The sequence below is a fragment of the Canis aureus genome, chromosome 8, assembly GCF_053574225.1.
Source record: "Canis aureus isolate CA01 chromosome 8, VMU_Caureus_v.1.0, whole genome shotgun sequence".
Classification (NCBI taxonomy): Eukaryota; Metazoa; Chordata; class Mammalia; order Carnivora; family Canidae; genus Canis; species Canis aureus.
In genome coordinates, this window is record NC_135618.1 from 51,318,210 (window position 1) to 51,341,544 (window position 23,335).

Consider the following 23,335-nt stretch of genomic DNA (forward strand, 5'->3'; position numbering starts at 1 on the left):
ATATGTTCTGTGAGCCTGATAGAATTCAACTAGAAATCAATAACAAAAGACATCTGAAAATTTTCTAAATACTTGGAAATGAAACAATATCATTCTAAATAACCTATGAATCAAAAAGTTCTCCTTAAAAATTAGGAATTGCTTTGAATTTAATAAAAATACAAGCTGACATATTAAAATTTGTGGGACATAGATAAAACAGTGTTTATAGGGAAAACTACATCATTAAATGCTTATGTCAGAAAATAAGAAAAATCTCAAATCATGGTCTAAGTTTGCACCTTAAGAAATCTGAAAAAAGAAAAAGAGTCAAGGCAATCAGAAGGAGGGAAATTCTAAGGATAAATGCAGATCAACAAAATTGAAAACAGAAAAGCAAGAAAGAGCAAAAAATCAATAAAACCCAAACTTGGTTCTTTAAAAAGATCAATAAGTCTAATAAACCCTTAACCAGACTCACCAAGAAAAAAATAGAGTGTGAAGACATAACTTATGGATATCAGGAATTAAAGAGGTGACAGCACCACAGATACTGCAGATGTTAAGGTGATAATAAGTGAACATTATGAACAACTTTATGCCAAAATACTCAATCACTTAGATAAATTGGACAAATTCCTTGAACAACACAAGCTCCAAAGCTCACTCAAAAAGAAATAGAAGATCAATATACAAAAATGAATCATATACTATATTCCAACAATGAACAATCTGAAAATGAAATTAAGACAATTCTAATCACAATAGCATCAGAAAGAAGAAAATACCTGAGAATAAATTTAACAAAAGAAGTAAAATACTTGTCACTGAGAACTACAATACATTGTTGACAAAATTTAAAAGTATCAAAATATTTTTTTTAATATTTTATTTATTTATTCATGACAGACACAGAGAGAGAGAGGCAGAGACACAGGCAGAGGGAGAAGCAGGCTCTATGCAGGGAGCCCGATGTGGGACTCGATCCCAGGTCTCCAGGATGACGCCCTGGGCCGAAGGCAGAGCTAAACCGCTGGGCCACTGGGGCTGCCCAAAAGTATCTAAATAAATTAATATAAATTCTATGTTCATGGATTGGAAGACTCAAAATGATGATGGTTTTCTCCAAATAGGTCAGATTCGACACTATTCCTATGAAATCCCAGGAGACTTTTTTTTCCCAGAAAGCTGATCTGAAATGTATATGTAAAGCAAAAAATCCCACCAAAAGAAGAACTTTGGAAAAAAAACACAAATGGAAGACTTGAAACTCCCAATTTCAAAACTTATGAGCATTTATCATAGCACCAAAAGACATGAAACACTTAGGAAAAAGTGCAACATCTGTATGATGAAAATTATAAATGTCAATGAAAGAAATCAAAGATAACCTGAACAAATGGAAATATATGCCCTGTTCCAACTCTTGATTTCAGCTCAGGTCATGATCTCAGGGTTGTGAGATTGAGCCTTGCACTGGGCTCTGTGCCGGGTGTGGAGTTGGCTTGAGATTCTCTCTCTGCCCCTCCCCACTACCCTCCTCTCTCTCCCCCTCAAATAAGTAAGTAAGTAAGTAAGTAAATAAATAAATAAATAAATAAATAAAAAGTTTCTAGGGAGGCATAAGAACTAGAATAGCAAAAGCAATTTTTAAAAAGATGAACAAAGTTGAAGAACTCAAGCTACCTGATTTCAACACTTACTATTAAAGCTACAGTAATTAAGACTGTGTGGTATTGTTGAAGAGATAAACACCCAGCTCAATAGAACAGAACAGGGAATCCAGAAATAGACCCACACAAATATGGTCAACTCCGTTTTCACAAAAGGGCAAAAGTAATTCAATGGTACTGGAATAATTATTGGATATCCACATGCAAAATAATGAATTTCAACCCATTTGCTACATCATCTGCAATAATTAACTCAAAAGGGATCATAGACCTAAATATAAAACCTAAAATTATAAAACTTCTAGAGGAAAACATGGCAGAAAAATCTCTGTAACCTTGGGTCAAGTGAAGATATTTTAGATATGAGATCCAAAGCATAATCCATGAGTGAGAAACATTGACAAACCTGACTTGACCAAAATTTTTTAAATTCTTTTCAATAGACACTGCTAAGAAAATGAAAAGGTAAGCCACAGAATGAGAGAAAAATACATGCAAAATACATATCTGATATCTGGACATATATCTAGAATTTATAGGGAACATTTAACCAACTCGGTAAAAACAGGCATAAGGTTTCATCAGGTACTTTACAAAAAAAAAAAAAAAGGAATGACAAATTTGCATCCAAAAAAAGGCTCAGCACCATTAGCCATTAACTAAAAGCGCAAGGAGACATTATTATCCACCTATCAAAAAGGCTTTTATTTTAAACTGACAATATTTGAGGGGCACCTGGGTGGCTCAGTAGGTTAAGCATCTGCCTTCGGTGCAGGTCAAGATCCGGGGATCCCAGGATTGAGCCCTTGCATTGCGCTCCTTGCTCAGCGAGGAGTCTGCTTCTTCCTCTCCCTGTGACCCTGCTCCCTGCTCATGCTCTTGCTCTCTCTCTAAATGAATAAATAAAAAATCTTAAAACTGACAATATTTTATGTTCACAAGGATATGAAGCAACAGGAACCCTCAAATGTTTTAAGTGGGAATAGAAAATGGTACAGCCACTTTGGAAAGCATTTTGGAAGTTTCCTATAAAGTTCAGTAGACAACAAATCATATGATTCAGCCACCCTGCCCCTAGACATTTACCAAAAGAAGTACAAAAGCATGTTTTCACAAAATGCTGTCCGCAAATATTCTGGTAATTTTTTCATTGTCAACTAAACTTGGAAATAGCCTAAATATGTTTTGGCTGATGAATGGGTGAGTAAACAGTGCTGTGCCTTTACAATGGCCTGAGTCTCAGCAATGAAATGAAAGAACTATTTACACATGCTACAACTTTCTGAATCTCAAATGCTAAGTGAAAGAATGCCATGTGCTGTGTAATTCCATTTAAGTGATATTCTGGAAAAGGCCAAACTATATAGACAGAAAACAGATGGGTGGTTGCCAGAACCAGGGGCTGGAGGGAGGCACTGACTATAAAGATGCAAGAGACAATTTAGGGGAATGTTTGAAATGTTCCGTATCTTGATAGGCATGGTTGTATAAATGTAGGTTGCCAAAATTCACAAAAGAATAGGAGTGGCCAGGTGACTCAGTCAGTTAAGTGTTTGCCTTTGGCTCAGGTCATAATTCCAGGGTCCTGGGATCCAGCCCCGTGTCGGGTTCTCTACTCAGGAGGGAGTCTGCTTCTCTCTCTCCCTCTGTGATCTCTCTCTCACTCTTGCTCTCTCTCAAATAAAATCTTAAAAAAAAAAAAAGAACAAAGTCAAAGGACCAACACTTCCAGGTTTCAAAACTTAATGCCATATGCAGTGGCACCAAAAGATATAAAATATGACATATATTTAAGAGGTTGGATTTTACTGCATATGAATTTTAACTGAGCAGGGAGCCCAACACGGGGCTCGATCCCAGGACCCTGGCATCATGACCTGAGCCAAAGGCAGATGCTTAACCGACTGAGCCTCCCTGGCACCCCAGATACAGTCATTATTATAAGGACTGATGTTTCATCGTCGCCGGGGCTACTGTTTCAGTCTGCTCAGCACCTCACACCACACTCTCCTGGTAATAATGATAAACCTCGCCAGCTCGAGTACACAATTCACATTTGGACTGTCTTTCCTCAAGATTTTTCCCAACTGAAACTAGCGATAAAGGTCCCTTTTGTCCTTTCTGATCCTAGGATGTGTGTCAGATCAGCCCAAAGGTCGGCCTCCTCCCCACAGAGAACTCACTCTGGGCCTCAAAGCTGATGTGAGGAGAGGCAGAAAATAGAGAGCAGGAGAGAAACCATGGTGTTGAGTCCTTGGACCCAGTTGTCCTAAGGCCACCTCCACCCGTGCACTTCCCTAGGTTGGGTTATAAGAGTCAGAAAATATCCCCCCAGCACCACCTTTTAAAATAAAACTAGGGGATCCCTGGGTAGGCTCAGAGCTTTAGCGCCTGCCTTTGGCCCAGGGCGTGATCCTGGAGTCCTGGGATCGAGTCCCAAGTCGGGCTCCTGGCATGGAGCCTGCTTCTCCCTCCTCCTGTGTCTCTGACTCTCTCTCTCTCTCTCTATGTCTATCATGAATAAATAAATAAATAAATAAATCTTTAAAAAATAAAAAATAAAAAAATAAAATAAAACTAGTTTCCATCATCGGCTACCAAAGATTTTAAAAACCAGTAATAACATTAACAGTGACTGTAAGAGCCAACATTTATGACTCACTCGCTGCCAGACACATTTTACTTTTTACCTCCAGTTGGTCCTCACCCACGACCCTGTGAGTTAGGTGCTCCTTTTGCCCAAGTTTTTTTTAAAGATGATATTAATTCATCCATGAGAGACACAGAGACAGAGGCAGAGACAGAGGCAGAGGGAGAAGCAGGCTCCCTTTGGGGAGCCTGATGCGGGACTCAATCCCAGGACCCTGGGATCACAACCTGAGCCCAAGGCAGACGTTCAACCACAGAGCCACCCAGGCGTCCCTTATACATATTTTATAAACGAGAAGACTTAGGAACCTCGTAGAGGTCAGTTTGTCAAGGTCTCGCCATCGGTACAGTTGGTGGAGTTAGTATCCGTGTGGCATAGACACCATTTATTTCCTACACTTTAAGCTGTTTATTTTTTTTTTCTTTAAGCTTTTAAGGGGAAAACTATGAGCTTGCAAATGGATTTGTGGCAGAGGTTCTCAGCTCTGGCTGCACACTAGAACCTCCTGGGACACTTAATAAAAGCAATCCCATCAGGCAGGCCATACCCTCATGACGGAGCAAATCGAAATCTCTGGGTTAGGAGAACCTGGTTTTGTTTTGTTTTGTGTTTTGTTTTGTTTTGTTCTGTGTTTTGTTTTGTTTTGTTTTGTTTTGAAGCTCCCTGATTCCCAGTGTGTGGTCCTGGTGGAGAGCCCCCTCTCAAAGGTTTAGGATTTGTCTTAACCACGGAAAACACGGCATCCCTTCTCCCTACGCTGTAACAGAGAGTCCAGAAATGTGCTTGATCCTCCACAGAATTAAATTGGGATCCAGGATTTAATTGGGATTTCCAGAATTAAATTGGAAGGGAAGCTCAGTTATAAACATTTTGAAAGCAGAAAAATAAGACTTCTGTGCAGGGATTTTCAGGGGAAAAAATATATATATATTATATATGTTGATTTTCATACTATTGTTCATTTGGGCCATACAGAAAAGTAGTCAGAACAGTAAGCCTACATCGTATTAAGCCCCCAGTGATGCATGGTTTTTGCCAGTACAGCCAGCTATCAAAACAGGAGAGACGCAGAAAGAATATTATCTGAGCCTCGGTGGTCCTGTAATTATTCCATGTTTGGGTTTTAACACCTGAATCCTGGCTCTTCTATGAGAGCTATAATAATAATACCATATGTCCCCCCAACCTTGGGGCTTTCTGTCATATTTTCATTCAGAAATATGGACAAAGACTTTTTCTTCAGGGGAGACTTGCAGAAGATACCATTTGGGGTCTGTCATCCATCAGTCTGTCGGTGGGTTGTAAGGAACCAATTCATGACCCCATAATTCTTCTCTTTTCCTGCAAGGAACATTGCTAGTGAGCTCCTCTGTGTGGCCTTTTAGATGGAAATAAAGCTGTCCCTTTACCAGCAAAGAGTTTTATTATATTTTCTTGATGAGACTGAGCTATGTTGGATTCTAGCCCATGGGACAAGAAGGATGGCAGGGTCGAAAACATTAGTTTGCACCTCCTGGACCTGTTTGGACCCATCTGTCAAGTAGACGGGACCTCACATGATCCTTTCAACGTTATGTCTCCGGACTAATTCTAGCCCTACTCAGGAGGCAACGCCACCCTCAGGCCACGTTCTATAAAGGTCCTTTTTCCATATGCTAAATTTGTGTGCATTGGTGGGTGGGTGCTAGAGCCCTAGAGCCTGTTGGCCTGGGGGTTAAAAAGATGAGATGTGGACCAAGCAGTCTTGGGTTCTGTATTAGTCAGCTCTAGCTGCCCTAACAAACATGCCCCAACCTGCATAGCCTAAACAACAGAAATTCCTTTTCTTCCTCACAGTTCTGGAGGCAAGAAGTCCAAGATCAAAGTGCAGTAAAATTTGGTTCCTGGTGAGAACCTTCTCCTGGCTTGCAGACAGTTGCCTTCTCTCTGTAGCCTCACGTGGCAGAGGGAGATAGAGCTCTGGCTTTTTCCCCTTCTTATAAAGACACCAATCTCATCACAGGCACATCATTCTCATGATCTCATCCAAACCTGATCAACCTCCTAAGGCCCCACTTCCAAATACCATCACATGGGGCGGTGGGGGGAGGGTTAGGGTTTCAATATATGTATGGCCTTGTAAGGGGGAGGAAATCCAAACACTCTCTGAGCCCATATTCATCAGGATTCTTTCCATGGCAAGTGACAGAAAACCTGGATCAAAACTGGATTAAGCACAGAAGTGACTTTGTTGATTCAACCGAAAAGTCCAGGATTATTCTAGCTTGAGATATGTCTGGATTCAGAGGCTCAAACAGTCACAACTGGAAGCATTCTCTCGTCTTCCATCTCTCTTTCCTTGGGGTTGGTTTTATTCTCACTTAAGCCAGGATGTCCTTCTCTCCTGTAGGCTCACATTCTATAGCCTGAGCACCACCACCCGCCCCCACCCCCCCCGCAGCCAAGCCAAGAAAAAAAAGGTGGCATTGTTCCCTCCATCCCCAACAGAAGTTGCACATTTGGCTCTTATTGGTCTCACAGGCCCATCTCTGAATGAGTACAAGGGTCAGGAGGGTGGGATATTCAGACTGGCCAGGTCTCAGGCACAAAAAGCCAAGAGCCAATTCCACCTGAGTCATATGCTCATGACAAAGGGGGAAATGCTGAATAAGAGAAGATACCAGATGCCCACTCTAAAGCCCCAATTTCTTAGTCCATAAAATTGGGAAATGGTACCAAGCTTTCAAGATGCCAGTGAGAGTAGACTTAAGTAATACATGCTAAGGAAACAGTGTAGGCATCACCAGGACCAGCTGGGACTAAATCAATGATTTATTGTACACACACACACACACACACACACACACACACATGCCTGTGTTCCAATGTTCTAATTCCATAGGGACGTGCCCTTGGCATTCTTGCTTTCCTCCTACCAGAGCAAACGTACATCTCCTGTAACCCGCCATAGGAGGCACTGCTCAGGCACCCTGGCCCTCCTGGGGCAAGATGTTAATTATTGAGACCTCACCAAGGATGAGTAACTCTTCCAGAGAGACATCTCCAGAGTCTCCCAAAAGGGAGAGAGACCAATGCCCCCCTAAATGCTTCGGATGAGAAAGCCACCAGGGTCTCAGGAATTTCCCACTGAAATGAAAGTGGAAGAAGGAAGCTGATAGGTCAGTTATCACCAAGCACAGCAGCACAGATTATTTGAAATAGGACTTGATTGACACTCTGGAGGGAGAAGGGGAAAAAAGGCATATAAGGTGATGGCAAGCGAGGAGAGGGTGCCTCATTTCTGCTTTTAATTTTTCTGGGGGCAGCTTTCACACACTTCCCTCTCAAATCTGGGCTCATGAGACACTTAGAAGAAAAATAGCAGTTGCAGTCTCGAGAGCATTCCCTGTGTGCCAGGCTCTAGGCGGGGTACTCAGGAACATGATTTTATTTAATCTCTCATAGCACCCTGTGTGGCCTGGGGCACATTATGGCAGCTCAAGGGGATCCCATTTCTTTTCTTTTTTTTTTTTCTTAGTCAAAATATCCAACAAGAAGGGACAAACATGCATTTATTACATATGAGGCATGTTTTACATGTATTAACTAATTTAAGCTTTATAATATCCCTGTAAGTATTGTTATTATTTCTATCTTATGAATGAGACTACTAAGGTTCAGAGAGGTTAAGTAATTTCCCCAAGGTCACATGGCTAGAAACTGACAGCCCAGATTTGAACACCGATAACGCCCAAGCTCTGGGTCTCTATGTTGCCTCCTAACACTGAGCTCGTTCAGTAATGTGAACTCTTATTACTGTTTCTTTCTGCTAATAGGAAAGAGTTAATAATGGAGGAATATTTTTCATCAACGTTATCATTGTTAGAAGTTTTGACAAAGACATTTTCAAAGGTATTCCAAAGATATTTTATTTTGGAAAATAAAAATAATAAACTATCACTAGCTATCTACATCTGTATCACTTAAGAGATATTCAAAGCAAGCAATAGAAACCTACCCTAGGGGCACCTGGGTGGCTTAGTGGTTGAGCATCTGTCTTTGGCTTAGGTCATGATCCCGGGGTCCTGAGATCAAGTCCTGCATCGGGCTCACTGCAGGGAGCCTGCCTCTCCTTCTGCCTGTATCTCTGCCTCTCTCTCTCTCTCTGTGTCTCTCATGAATAAATAAATAAAATCTTAAAAAAAAAATAAACCTACCCTAACACACTAAAGAAAGAACTAATCATTTGTTGAAAGAATATGTGGAAGGTCACAGAAATGAAGGAGAGAGATAAATACCTATATATTTACATATATATCTATCTATATGGTATATAGACATAGATGGATATGTTAATCAAAATGGGATTACGATGGGATAACACCTTTCATGATATATATGTATATCAATGTGTTTGCTATATTCACCATGATGTGTGCTTTAAAGATCTTTAATTTTGTCAGAGAGATAGAAGCAGGAACTCATCAACAGTCTTAAAGTAAATGATTTTGCTTCAATCACCTCCCACCCATGTGCGTCTTGGCTCAAGACTCACACTGCCAAGAGAGAGCTTAGATTGCCAGTGTGGGTCACTGACTCAGCCCTGTAGCCAGCAGTGGAGTTCCAAGCCATGCAACACAAACAAGGAGTAGTTCCCCAAAGAATGTGACATAGAGAAAACAGAAAAAAAGAGACAAATATAACCACTCTTGGTAACACCAGGACTCCTTCTAAGAATGACAGGATCTCATGGGAGGGGAGGTCCTCATCTAAAATTTAAGATCTATCCTTGGAAGAGCTTCCAGATGGTCAGAAAGGGCTCAAGTCCCAGCCCCATTACACTCCATCAAGAGTCTGAAGTGTCTCAGAGCCTCCTTGAGATTCAAGGCCAGAGCTGGGTGAGAACCTTCTGCAGCGCCCAGAAGAAAATGTTAACTAGATTTATGGGGTATATTATTGATAAATCCAATAGCCACGTGTCATAATTCAGCATGCTGATGGACAAGCAAATGGCATTAAGGCTTTGTATTAACTAGATAGACTCTGAGCCTCATTTATGTGTTGAGTGCAAATTGCTCCCCAGGATACCCAGTATAACAGCCCTAGACTGCCTCTTCTGTCTTTGCTTCTTGACTCCTTCCTCTGTCTAAAAGGATCCACTAGGCAGTGTGACCTTTGCAATGTCATCACTGCTTGTTACATCTGTGTCTGGAGCTGTACACAGAGATATACCAAATAAACCACACCCATGACAACTGCCTTTGAAATGGGACACAGCCACTGCTGGACATGGTTAAAAACACTCTGAAAGGCGACAGCACTTCCCCTCCCTTTTCATAAGAGCTGCTTTCAAGATACAACAAGCAAACAACATTTATTTGTTTTGTTTTGTTTTGTTTTAATTTTGTTATTGGAGTTCAATTTGCCAACATATAGCATAACACCCAGTGCTCATCCCGCCAAGTGCCCCCCTCATTGCCCATCACCCAGTCACCCCAATCCCCCACCCACTTCCCCTTCCACTACCCCTTGTTCATTTCCCAGAGTTAGGTGTCTCTCATGAAACAACATTTATTTGTGTTTATTCTTCTACATGTATCGATGGCCATTAAGAAAAAGACTGACTGCTAGAGAATTATGGCTACAAAAATATGTAAGAGGTAGCTCTCACCCTCAAGTTCCTCACAGCCTAGTGGAGACTGAGCATGTTAGACTATATACTAAAACAGGAGCGAAAAAGACCTCGCTTCTTATCCCATGCAGACCACTTATCTATCTACTCAGACTGAAGCATATCACTTAGACTCCTTAACCCCCACTTTTCTCGTCTAAAAGATACCACTAATAGGAAGTCTATACTTGTACCAAAAGGCCATTCAGAAGCTCAAACAATCCAGAGAGCACAGAATTGTGTGATTCACTGCACTCGATAAATTCAGAATGATTCTCACATTCGTGTTCATTATGACACATTTCTTGAGCACCAATTATTTGCAGACTCATGCCAAAGACTCGAGATTTGAATCCACTGTAGTGCTTTAGACTTCAAATAAAATCTCTTCCTATTTTTGTTAGTTAGCTAGAGCTGTATAACAAGACGCCACAGACTGGCTGGCTTTCTCACCATTCTGGAGGCTGGAAGTCTAAGACCCAGGTGCTGGCAGGGTTGGTTTGCTGTGGGACCTCTCTCCTTGCCTTGGAGATGGTACCTTCTTTTTTTTTTTTTTTTTAAATTTATTATTATTTTTTTTATTGGTGTTCAATTTACTAACATACAGAATAACACCCAGTGCCCGTCACCCATTCACTCCCACCCCCCGCCCTCCTCCCCTTCTACCACCCCTAGTTCGTTTCCCAGAGTTAGCAGTCTTTATGTTCTGTCTCCCTTTCTGATATTTCCCACACATTTCTTCTCCCTTCCCTTATTTTCCCTTTCACTATTATTTATATTCCCCAAATGAATGAGAACATATAATGTTTGTCCTTCTCCGACTGACTTACTTCAGCTATTAGAAATGACAAATACCCACCATTTGCTTCAACGTGGATGGAACTGGAGATGGTACCTTCTTGTCCTCATGCAGCCTTTTTCTCTGTGCACCTCTTGGTGTCTCTTCCTCATATTACAAGGGCACCTGTCTATGGGATTAGGGCCCCACTCTTATGATCTCATTCAATTTTACCTCTTCAAAGGACTTATCTCCAACTACAGTCACTTTGAGGTTAGGGTTTCAACCTATGAATTTTGAGGGGACACAATTCAATTCACAACACTATCCAAATTGACTAAATTGAGTATTATGACATAACAGGAAGCTGATGGAGAAGGAGGATTCCAGTTTTGCCCATGCTGCAAATGGTGACATCGGGAACTCGGAATTTCTCTGCATCCCATGCCCCTGCCCCATTCCACAGTGTAAGCTTCTTCCCCAGCCTGGCTCTCCTCTCTGGCATAACCAGGGCAGTAAGCCTCTTTAATTCCAGCATGATGAAGGAGAAAAACTGCATTTCTTTTCCCAGAAGCCCTCTGCAAGGCCCTCCTAGCATCTCGCTGGCCCAGACTGGCATGGGCCAGCCCAGCCCATCCCTGAACCAATCACTGGAAAGGGAAATGAACTTAGCATGACTGGCTTGATTAGACAAGATGGATGTGTGAAGTCAACTGTGCTTCCTTTCTTTAAGTTTATATTCTAAAGGTGAAAAGGCTAAGGTGTCATCTAAAGATCTTTATATTCTAAAGATGTAAGGCTAAGGGGGTATGTATGCCCATCTGGTCAGAAAAGACAAGGTTTGGAAGTGGATTTCAGATGAAGAGATTCTTTAATGGGGAGATGGGGCAGCTATGTGACCAACTTTTCACCTCTTCACTGGGGAGAAAAAGGAACTCCTTTCTGGGTATTTATGTGCCAGTCACTGTGTGTGTTACTAGTTTGTAACCTCATTGTGTGCTCATACCATATCTAGAATACTGGTAGGATGAGCTTGATTCCCCTAAAGAAGAAACAGAAGCCCAGAAATTTAAGAAGTATGTTCAAGGTCACACAGCTAATGGCAGAATCAGAACCAGCACCCAGGTGTGTCTGGATCCACATCCATATTATTTGCAGAGCATCATGATTCTTAAAGACTCTCCCTCCATGGTTTCTCCCTTTTATTATAATAAAATATAATAATAACAATAACTAGTACCATTTACTAAGCACTCACATGTGCCAGGGATCACACAGAATATTTAAGACATTACAGCAACAACAAAAAATAATGTATGTAGGAATCAAACACACCTTCCTACAAAAATGAATGCACTAGAGCTTCATGGAGAAAAGCTCTTACAAAGGCCATTTTAAAAGACGTGAATAGATAAAGACAAACACCAGATTTACAAATAGGATAACTTAACATTATAAGGATATTAATTTTCCCTCAACATTAATCCCTGGACTTTAAGCAGTTCTAATCAAAGTTCCAGCAAAACTTTTTGAGAAATTTGAAAAACTGATTCTCAAATGTATATGGAAATTTAAAAGGCATGAATATATAAGGTAATTTTGAAGAAAAAATGGGAATAGAAGAAGGACTCACTTTACTGAATATTAAAACATATTACTAAATAACAATAATCCTTTTTTAAAGATTTTTTCATTTATTCATGAGAGATACGCACAGAAAGAGGCAAAGACATAGGCAGAGGGAGAAGCAAGCAGGCTTCCTTCAAAGAGCCCGATATGGAACTTGATCCCTGACCCTGGGATCATGCCCTGAGTTGAAGACAGATGCTCAACTGCTGAGCCACCCAGGTGTCCCAACAGTAATTCTTTTTTAAGTGCAGTGTAGTCTTAGGAACAGATAAATAAATCAATGAAGTAACAGGGATTCCAAAAATATCCCTACATGTATGGGAGGCTTGGTGTTATACCCCAATTGAGAAAGATCAAATTATTTGATAGATTTTATTGGAAAAATTGGTTCCCTGTATGGAAATTGTGCAGATTTGAAAGCAAGATCTTTATAAAACCAGCATGAGGGGGAGACATGAAGTGTTCAACTGCATGAAAACTATGATTTCTGCTCAGAAAAGGACATAATCTACACACTGAACACTCTTGTAGATCACGAGAAGATCTGTGCAATGCCTAAAACTGGGCTCGTGTTGAAATCTAGAGAAACCCCTACAACACAGCAAGAAAAAAATCAGGAAACCCAATAGAAAAATGGGTAAAATCTATGAAAAGAAAATTAATAGAAGAGGAAACACTAATGGCTAACAAGTATATGAAGAGATACTCAAATTCATTAGTAATTAGAGACAAGCAAATTAAACCAACAATGATATACCACTTTACACCCATCGTATTGGCAAAAATTACAAAGTCAGAGAACATCAAGTGCTAAGGAGAAGTGTAAGTAGAAGTCCCAAGTAGAAACCTCCCAATACTTGGGGCAATTAACTGCTCATCGACCTGACAGTCTCTACCCCTGGATATGTGCCCCAGAAAAACTCCCCCACAAAACCATAAGGTGAGGCTGTTCACCATAGTTTTCTTTATAACAGCAAAGTCTTTGATGTCCCTGTGTGTTCATCACTAGGGGAATGGATAAGAAAATTGCAGTCTATGCATATACTGTCTCCCAGGCCAGTCAGAACGTAATGAATTAGATTTACATACAACAATATGAGATGTCAAAAATCTAGTGTTGAGTGGGAAAAAGTCACTTATGACATCAGAGCCAACCTCTGTATTTTATTAATTATGTACTAAATTAAGGTATGAAGGGAGAACTGGGGAAATCTCTATTCCTATACTAGAAGGAACACCTATAGTGTGGGAGGAGTTAAAGGAGAACCAGAGATGGAGAAGAACACATAATAGAAGGAAATAAAATCACGGAGAACTGTTCGGGCCAGTGAATCTGAATGAATCTATTCTGAGTCCCTAGAGGACCAACCTTGCTCACCAAAATGGTGGAGACATTGCTCTATGGTCATTGTCACATTCAATCCTCACCAAAAAAAATGCTAAGAGGCAAGTATCATTGTTTGTTGTATTTTTGTTTTGAAAACAGAGAAGGGTAGGCAACTTTCCCAAGGCCATGGAGTAAGTGGAAGGTTAGGGATCTGAAATAGGCTGTGTGTCTGCAGATCCTCACACTTGGCATCACACTCTACCACCTTTGTTTACTTTTTTTTAAAGATTTTATTTATTTATTTATGGGAGAGAGAGAGGGAGAGAAGCAGGCTCCACGCAGGGTGCCCGATATGGGACTCGATCCCGGGACTCCAGGATCATGCCCCAGGCCAAAGGCAGGCACTAAACCACTGAGCCACCCAGGGATCCCTACCACCTGTGTTTAAAGCAGAAATCTACTGAAGTTCAATGTGGCAGAGCATAACAAAGTATGAGTGCACTAAATTACTTCACCTGCATGTGAGTTTTCTAAGTTTCTAAGATGTCCACGGATACGGGCTTATTTTTAGTGGACTAGCAACACCTGACCAAGCAAAACAACAATTTCAGTTCAATAATTTCACGGCTTCTAATGCAAAACAAACCCAAAACAAAAACTGTTTCTTGCGGCCCATCTTTCTGCATGATGCAGCAACTTGTACCATAGACCATCTTTTCCCCAATAAGTTGCATAAGATTTTCAGCGCCAAGTGTATAGTTATAGGAGTCAAAATCTATATAAACTCAATTACATTTTGCTTCACCTTAACGAAAACTCCATACATCAAATTTGCTTTCTGAAAGTATATTATAGAAGAAAAAATGCAGTGTTGGGACTTCCTAAGAACCAAATATTGGTAGCCTTAGGTAATGCCTGGCACATTGTCTATGCTTGTTAAGTGTTAAGTGAATGGGTAAAAGATAGCTAGGTAGGTGGAGGATGGATGGATAAGTGGGTGGATGGATGGATGGATGGATGGATGGATGGGTGGGTGGGCGGATACATGGATTGGATGGATTGGATGGATGGGTGGGTGGGTAGGTGGGTGGGTGGATGAATGGATGGATGGATGAGTGGGTAGATGGATGGTGGTAGGTTAGTGAGTGGGTAAATTATGTGCATTCTTGGCTCCATACCTGGGATTTTTCACTAATGACATAACCTAGATGCTTCCATGAACACATCAGGGTGACTAGAGTATTTCACCCTCTCCCCCAAAATGCCCTTGAAAATTTCACTTCTATTTTAAGCTGCTATTTTCTCTTAACTTTCATGGAACTCATTAATCTGCCAATGAGCACTCCAAAAGCACATGCAGCCTGCAGGATGACAGCAGTGTGACTTAGTTCAAAAGCTATCCTAGGGTCCCTGAAAGACTTTGGAAATTGCTCCTTGTTCTTTCTTCCTTGCATTTTTGCCTAGTCTTGGTGTTGGGAGGAAAGAGAAGAAAACTCATCATTAGCTTAACAGAATGTCAGCGCTTTCAAACAGAGAGAGCTGCATCAGACCCTGGGCTCAGCTCTCATGTTCTCAGATGCCCCTGAGAAATGTGTTTCCTTGAAGTGCCCTTTAGAGCTGTCGGTTCCGTCTACCAGAGTCCCAGCTTCTGCAGCTAAAGGCCTACCTCACTGCCATTCTGCACACACCAAGCTAGTTTGCCTTCCATAACAGTGCTCCTTCCACTGGGCAAAGTCACCAGCATCCCATAACCCATGCACCCAGGGAGGGTATAGACCAGGACTCAAGAGACCAGAGACTAAGAGGTGAAGAATTATAATTTGGATTCCTAAAACAATCATTTCAGTTTCCATAAAAGATTTCCCCACTGGAGTCATTTTCACTGGAGCTTTGTCCAGCACCATTCAGCAGTGCTTTCCCTACTCACAAGTTACAAGGAGCTCAAGTACAGATTCAGTAACACGGAGGCTTTCTTTCATAAGATGTCTGCACTGCTTTCTGCACACTAATCCAGCCTAATAGAGCCTTCATTTATCTATCTGGGTTGGAATGCATGAACATCCCAAAGACCCCTCTCTTGAGCTTATACGATATTGTTCTCATTTCCCAATTGAAGGAGAAATTTCAGGATTATAGGATTATATTTTATGAATGCTAGTTCCTGGCCTTGGGTAAGTTCCTTAACTATCCTAAGCCTAAATTTGCTCATGTGTAAAACAGAAAGAAAAATACCTTCCAAGGCTGTCGTAAAGATTGCTTCACTCAGAATGCAGTTTTTGAGAACCTACTCCTCTATGCAAGGCTCTAGAGTGAGGGACAGTTGGGGACTAAAGATAACACATGAGTGCCATGAGGTCGGAACTTGATAGGTGAGCAAGAGGCACAGGCCAGTAAGTGCTGGTATAGAAAATAAGAAAACTGGACTCTGAGTCATTCCAGCTTCAGTGAAACTCTTGCTTCCACCACTTCCTCATTACATGAGGCTGGGAAGTAACCTTTCTCAGCCTCAGCTTATCCATGGAGATAATAATACCTCTCTACTGCTTCTGTAAGGGTTAAATGAGATATTACTTGATAAGACACTTAGCAGTGTTGAGACCATAAAAAGTATTAAATAGACAATGATGTTAAGTGTTACAGGAAACACAAGATGATATAAGCACACCTAAATGTGCCAAGCACAGTGCCTGCCATGCGGAGGGTACACTATAAAAGTTAGTCCATACGTCCATGTACATCAACTCTGATCCCATAAATTAGATCATGGCTTAATTTGAGCAAGGCAAGGAAAGAGCTAGAAATGGACCAAAGATCTTAGAGATGCCAAGCTGGGAGAAGATACCAGTGGCTGGCTGGTTGGCTGGAAATCTTCTGAATTCCCTAGGCATAGGTAAGTACAACTACATTCACAAGGAACTACTGAGCTATTGGGGGAGGGTAGGGGGTAGAGGGAACACAGCCCAGGTAAATCCCATATCCACAGGGTATGAATATGGGACAACTATGAGTAATTCAAACAATAGGAATTCTTGGGAAGACAGGAAGTATGCTTGGCCAAGACCATATGATGAGCTATGGCCCAGAACAGGTGCTCCAGTCTGAAGACAGTCCATTACACAATGGTGACCACTGAGAACACGAGAGAAAAGAGAGCTGATTATTGATTAGAGACATCAATAATGCTGGTGTTGGACAAGCTCTTCTACATATGAGGCTTTACTGAAAGTTATAAAACACAAATGTTTAGGACTCTTTGGAGGCAAGTGGCAGAAATCCAACACAAATGGACTTAAGCAAAAAACCAAAATTGGTTAGCTTACCTAATTGATGGGTAAGATGTCAGGCATGCTTAGATTCAAGTATTCAAGTGGTCTCATCAGGAATCCGTCTTCCTCCATTTCTCAGCTGTTTTTCTCTGTTTTGTCTTCCTTCAAGAGTAATCTTTCCATGGAGAGGGAAGATAACCATGAGTAGGTTTATAGCGTATTCTTTCAAGAATGAAAATCAAGAAAGTTTTTGCTTCCACTAATTGTAGTAAAAGTCCCAGGATTCTATCACTGGCTCTGATTGGTCCACCTTGAGCAAGGATGTTTTGATTGGCCAGGTCTGTGTCATAGGGCCACCCCTAGAACTAGGAATAGGGCCAGCCCATGTGAGCCACCTGCCCTCAAGGAAAATAGAGATGTTACTACTGGAAGAGGGGTCATGAATCTGCACAGGTAAAAACACCACATGTCAACCACACTTTCCTGCTGCTCTTTTTTCTAGGCATCCATAGAATATCTGAGATCATATTCAGAAGTTAACTAATCTCAAAAGATATCAGCAGGGGTAAGTAGAGAAACAGACTTGGAAATGTCATCATGGCAGTTAATTGTGGGAAATGTAGCACCCTGATTGATCGCACAGCATTTAACCTCAAGAATACCAAGCCTTCAAGTGGTTTTCTTTTGACAAATGTGAGGCAAAGGTTTACCAAAACTAGCAGATATGACTGTGACTTACAAAATGAAGAAAAGCAAACAAGAAACACAATTTGATATGATTTAATAAAAGATTTGTTTCCACCACTTCTCCTGAGGACCTTGGTACATTTTCTTTTTAGAGACAGTTATTATCTCTACCTTTATTGAACAAAGGCATTGGAACACAGCTGCCAAGGATCTGTGAAGAAAATCACTCTTTTATTAATAAGACTGTTATTAGCAGGGGAAAAAATCCATGTTTGGGGGTTTGCACTGAAGTTACAGGCCATTTCAAAGAAATATGGCCAACTACCACCAACATTATTTCAGGCAATTTCATGATCAAATGTCCTATTAGGTTGTTTAAAATTTTTATAGAGATTGTAAATCAGAACTATTTTCTATTTGCCCTAAATATTTAGGTGCTACAGGGAAAGCAGATCAAATTAAAGGGTATTGTGCACATTTTTTACTGGGATCTCCCAGGGATATAAATCATTCCACTTGGAGCATGGAGTTCTTCAGTAAACATGTTTGTGAAAACAACATCCGATGCTCCTCCAGTGTTCTCATTAAAAGAATGAACTGGGTAACAATAGCAGTTCCAGGTTCTTCCCATCTTCAAAATTTGCCAAGATTCAAAGGATACTACTCAGAGTTTCCCTAGAATTCCTTATAGGGATACATTTTGAGCCACTTCATTCCATTGTTTCAGCCCCAAACAATATCATGGGACAAGAATCAGAAGAAGACATGAGGGACAGACAAAGATCTGTAGACATGCTGGAAGGAATCATTCTTTCTTTTTAGAAACAGAGAGTCAATATCTATCAAACGTGAAGATGCATATCCCTTGATCTAGCAATTTCTGTTTAGAGATTTAACCTACCGATAACACTCATACATGTGCATAAAGATAGATATTCCAGGATACTTAATGCAGTCTTGCTTATAGTGGCAAAAGATTGGACACAATCCAAATGTCTTTCAATAAGGCTCTGATTAAATAAATTACAGCAAAGCCTCACAGTGGAAAACAATGCAGCCATTAAACACAATAAAATGAGCCTAGCTGAACTGAAATAGCACTACCTCTAAGATACGTGGTGAAATAGAAAAAAGGGGGAAGGGAGATGCAGAGGAAAGTGTAGTAGGATGCCATTTTGTGTTTTTTAATGTCAGAAAATATTTGGTTCTGTGTGTTAACTCTACTGGAATTGAAATTAAAACTTAAAAAAAAAATGGCTGTGCACACAGAATACCTCCAGAAAGAAACCTGGGATTTCCCTCTTTGGAAAGGCCAGCATTATGTTCACTGTTATATCTTTTAGTATTGCTTTTTGAAGTTTTTAACATGTATGCATATGTAAACTTAAGTAAAATATTATTTTTGAGAGAGAGAGCATGTGCAAGCTAAGGGGTCAGGGGTAGAGGAACGGGGAGAAAGAGAATCTCAAGCAGATTCCATGCTGGGCATGGAGCCCAAAGTGGGGTTTGATCTTATGACCCTGCGATCATGACCTGAGCCAAAATCAAGAGTCAGATGCTTAGCTGAATGAGCCACCCAGACACCCCTCTAAGTAAATTTTTAAATAAAAAGAAATATGGTGGGACTCCTGGGTGGCTCCATGGTTGAGCATCTGCCTTTGCCTCAAGTCATGATGCTGGGGTCCTGGGATCAAGTCCCACTTTGGGCACCCTGCAAAGAGCCTGCTTCTCCCTCTGCCTATGACTCTGCCTCTCTCTCTCTCTCTCTCTCTCTCTCTCATGAATAAATAAATAAAATCTTTTTTTAAAAAAGAAAGGATTATGTGCCTTGCCATAAATCTAACAAGAAATAGAAGAGATTTCTTGAAAAAATAGGAAAATAATTCGGACATACATGGGAGTTCTGAAAAAATGGAGTAGTACCTCACTTCCTGGGATGGTATGAAAGAGTGAGTGAATGTTCTCAACTCTTCGTTCCCTCCACTATGGAATTAAACATCCTTGTACCTTCGAGATTTTCTCACTGTGGATGGAGTGTTCTTTATGACCCATGGATGTCAGTCTTGGCCATGTGACTAGCAGTGTGAGTGGATGTAATAGAATTAGAGGCTTTACACAGGCCTCTGTGGTTCTGCTTGATCTTTTGTACTTTTGCCATCCACCCTGAGATCAAACCCTGGGTAGCCAGTGGTCCCCAGGATAAGGAGACATAGACAGCAGACCTCAGACAACCTGTAGTCTGGAGTGAAGCAAACGAATCCAACAGAGTCCAGCAGAATCATAGTCTACATGCAGACTCATGTGACAAAAATCTTTTTTGCTATAAGCAAGGATTTGGGGCAGGTATGGTACACAGCTTTATTCCAGCCATAGCTGACTGATACAGATGGGATGACTTCCTTTCACTCTCTCCCATCTCCTCTAAGAAGTTGTTCCCAATTAACCTGCCCCTACACTGGACTGTGATCTTTCCAATGACAGGAACTGTGTGTTATTACTTCCTATATCCCTAGACTTCTGCACAGTGCCTGGCACAGAATTTTTAAAATAAAATAAATAATAAAAAACCTTTCTCTAGCCACCTTATCTAAAGTATTTGCCTCTATCTAATAGTCTCCATCATATCACACAGACCATTAATTACAATCTGTAATTAACCTATTATTTTGTTATCTTGTCTCCCTCACTGGAACGAACATGAGCTCCCCAAAGGAAATGAGTTAATGAATGCAGAAAAAATATTTCTTTACTCTGATTTTTATAAGCCTTCAGACATCTGTTTTACCATATTCTCCAAATTTCTCAGCCTGCCCTTCAAGGCTTTGCAAAAGCTGGCCTCAAACTGTTCCCAGTTCCATCACCCTTTGCTCCCCTTAGGTAATCCTATGCAACTTTTCACTGTTTCTCACCCACCACCCAGACTTTATCTTTTTCTGCAACTTTATCTTTTTCTGCAACATTATCTATGATATATCCTCAATAACTTCCCTTTAACATGAGTACTCTTCTCTCTACCATCTTGCTTATCTAAATTCTGACCATTGTAGATTAGGTTCAGCTCTGATTCACTTAAGACTCAAAACACCAAGGCCTAAACAATATAAAAGTTTTTATCTTTTTTTCTTAATAAATTTAGAAGTAGAATAAGATTGGAAAGGTAATCAATGGTTTCAGAGGAACAAGATCCTAGTTAAAGGCTCTGCCATGGATTCCTTCCTAAACTCACTTCCTGACTCAGAATGGTTGCTAGAGCTCCAGCGATTATATTCTCATCCCAGTCATTAGGAAGGAAGAAAGATGGAAGAAGAGCATGCCTGCTCTCTGTAAAGAAATCCACACCCCCTCCCTTCAGAATCATACGCACCATTTCCACTTACCTGTCATCCAACAAAACTTAGTTACACAGATACACCTAGTTGCATGGGAAATTGTATTAGTTAGTTTTGAAATATTACAAACCACTGCCTCATAACACAGCAACTTGAAATATTAAGCATTTATCCAGTGCATGATTCCATGGTTTGGTAATTTAAGCTGGGTTCAGCTAGGCAGTTTTTGTGGCCTCGGGTGAGTCTACTCATGCACCTGTGGTTAACCGTCTGGTTGTCTAAGTGTTGGCTGGTCTGGATGACCTCAGCTAAGAAAGTTTGTCTCTGCTCCAAAAGGGCTCCTATCCTCCAGAAGGCTAACTCTGGCTCAGTCACATGTGATGGTTGGTCAAGATCCCAGAAGGTTAAGTGGAGGTAGGATTGAAAGGCGTCTGCAGGCTTAGGCTCAGAATTGACACAATGTCACTTCCATTACATTGTATTAGCCAAAGCAAATCATAAGTGTGGCTGGGATTCAAGGATGGGGAAATAGACTCCACAATTAAATAGCAGGACTACAAAGTCACATTGCAAAAGGACGTGCATACAGGAAAGGGAATAATTGTAGGGATTATCGCAAGCGATATTCAAAAGAACTGCCGTCTTGGGCACTGAGGGGGGCACTTGAGGGGATGAGCACTGGGTGTTATTCTATATGTTGGCAAATTGAACACCAATAAAAAATAAATTTTTTTAAAAGTACTGCCGTCTTTACTCGGGGGTGGGAGGGATGACCCAGCTAAAAATTAGGGATTCTACTGTTATAGAAGTTATGGAAGTAGAGGGGAATGAGGGACAGCCTACATTGTCTATGACACCCACTTTCAAAGCTCAGTTCCAAATGCACTTCCTCCTCCTGGGGAAGCCTTCCTTGAACCACTGAGCTAGAATTCTGGCCACCAAAGACCTTTGCCTGTATGCTGTATGACCCTTTCATAACTACCCATGGAGAGATGTTGGCCAATCAGTATCTATGGGGAGTATGCACAGGTGAGCCCTTAGCCATCCTCTGAAGCCACCATGAGCTTGGACACCATCTTTACTGAGATACTAACATTTCTGTTGGAATAAGAACTTTTATTATTTGAAAGTAATAAATCTTTTGTTCAATGGCAGGAGCATAAAACTGTTACTCTTGTTTTCAGCACACCCTGAGGTGTGAGGAACAAGGAATCCACGTGATCCAAGGATAACAGGTCAAATACTAAAATCTAGAAGGAATCCCTTAGCACCCAGAGCATAAATAGATATATACACTCCTCATCGGGGAGGCTGTTGGAACTAGTACATGGATATGTTGGCATTTTCCTTCTCCCTTTGTAATTTTTTCCCCTCCCTTTATGACTGGAATATAAATCAGTAGCCTAGAGTCCTTCTGGTTAACAAGGTTCTCATTTGGGAGGTTGCAGCCTAGGAGACTATTAAAAAGAGAAAGAAAAGCTTCTTCTATAAACATTTCCTGCCAGCTGCCGAGGGCTGGAGAGGAGGGAGGAGGAAGGGCACCAGAGTGACAGCACAGAACAGGACCATTAAGAGAAGAAAATCTGAAAAGCAGAGTAAAAATTCTTGGTCCAAGTCTCTGGCAGGTGATCCATGAATAGAAGTCTAACGCACAGAAAAGAAAACCCCTGGGTGGGCCAGACAAGAGGGAGAGAGCCTCTCGTGGATCCAAATGGGCCACGGCTGTCCAATGCATGGCAGAAATGCCTGCAGGTGCCTACAAAATGTTGCAGAGCAAAGACCTGGGCTTTAGAAGTTGCAGAGAGGATGGCCTTATGCCTCAGCATCCTCCACCAACTCCTACAAGAATGATAATAGGGGCTTGCACTTGTTGGGTTATCACTGCGTGCCAGCTCCACAAGAAGTATCTGCCATGCATTAATGATCACTAACCTTGGCCATAATGCCATCAGGCTGGAGCTGCTATCATCGATAGGCCTAGAGGTGCTCAAAATTAGCCCAAGTGCATTTGGTTCATAAGTGGAAAAGCTGCCATTCGATACCAAGTTTTCTAACTGCAGAGGCCATACTCTTGGACCTCTGCACCATCCTGACCTTTTACACCATGAAGGAGTGAAAGTGGAAGTGCACTACATACTGCCATAGAGTTATCCATCTCCAAGATGACCCAGGAGAAGAGACGACTGGTGAAGACAGTCTTTTTCATTGAAGAGCTCTTGAACTTTGGGAAAGGACATCTGCAAATCTACAAATAAGGATTAAGCAACAACGATTGCTTATAATAATAAATGGAGTAATTACGTTGTGCCAGCCATGATGCTAGCATATGGTTTATCTTTCTTAGTCCTTGGCCAGAAAAATCGTTGC

At 41.1% G+C, this 23,335-nt stretch overlaps 1 long non-coding RNA gene across 2 annotated transcripts in view; it reads right to left on the bottom strand.

Annotated features, from left to right (window-relative positions):
• Positions 1 to 23,335, bottom strand: part of LOC144319052 (uncharacterized) — a 431,793-nt gene that overhangs the window by 254,729 nt on the left and 153,729 nt on the right. For both annotated transcript variants that reach the window (XR_013384970.1, XR_013384969.1), the window contains one exon: positions 17,007 to 17,127. This is a non-coding gene — a long non-coding RNA (uncharacterized LOC144319052). The remainder of the gene's footprint in view (positions 1 to 17,006; positions 17,128 to 23,335) is intronic.